Genomic DNA, 1,053 nt, shown 5'->3' on the forward strand with positions numbered 1-1,053 from the left:
CTCAGGGGACAAACCTCCAGGGTTTTTTCTTTTGTCCAGACACTCTCCCCTGCTGTGCGGACAAAGTCGGCTAAAAGCTGGGGGTGGAACTGCTGGACTGGAGAGTGGTGAGAGGTTGCTTTGTCCCTGGTGTCAGAGTGGCAAACTTAGGCGCACTTGAGGAGAATAGCTTGTAGCTCGCCATGGCAACAATGTTAACAATGTTGTTGGTCTTGAGTGCTCGCAGTGTGTGTTTGGTGGTGGTCGTAAAGAGTGTGTGTGTGTGTGTGTATGTTGGGCCAGGGGTGGAGGCAAGAGAGAGAGAGGGGCCCTGTCTGAACTTGACTTACCGCTAGGTCCCCAAAAAACACACCAAATCATTTTCCTATGCAACTGTGTTACCAATTGGCAAAATCTACTATGCAGAATATTTCTTTCGGATTAGTCTCACCATGCCCCATCCCCCAAAGCTGCTCCAATCACTGGATAACATTTATAACTGTAAGTCATCCAAACTGTGCCAGACCATTGCCAGCGATGGCAAAATTGTACCACAAAATCCATGTGTCGTCAAAATGAGCTTGTCGCATCTTGAAACTCACTTTCCGAGACATTATCTTGTCCCCGGAGTTCCAGAGAACTCCCCTGACCCTCTGTCCTCTCCTCTCGTGCACTCTGATATCACCGTGTGCCCGGTGCCATGACGACTAGTCCTGTGTGCTGTCTGCAACAGGTCCTTCTCCTCTGTCCTCTCCTCTCGTGCGCGCTGATATCACCGTGTGCCCGGTGCCATGACGACTAGTCCTGTGTGCTGTCTGCAACAGGTCCTTCTCCTCTGCGTCAGCCAAGGCTCGACTGACAGACCCCGCTCCGCTCGCAAGCACACACACACACACTCTCTCTCTCTCTCTCTCTCTCTGCCTTCAGACGTGGGGCTTATGAGCTGCTAGGTGAAATATGGGTCTGGGTCTGACTGCATGGGCTCTCTCTGTCAAGTCAATTACCTTCAGACAGAAATTAATGGATTTGATGGGTTTTTGAACAAATCTATTCAATGCAGCTCCATAGTTTGAA

The sequence above is a fragment of the Alosa pseudoharengus genome, unplaced genomic scaffold, assembly GCF_046254945.1.
Source record: "Alosa pseudoharengus isolate Yale_2024_CS ecotype anadromous, Long Island Sound unplaced genomic scaffold, YU_APseudo_1.1 YU_APseudo_1.1_scf_10, whole genome shotgun sequence".
NCBI lineage: Eukaryota > Metazoa > Chordata > Actinopteri > Clupeiformes > Clupeidae > Alosa > Alosa pseudoharengus.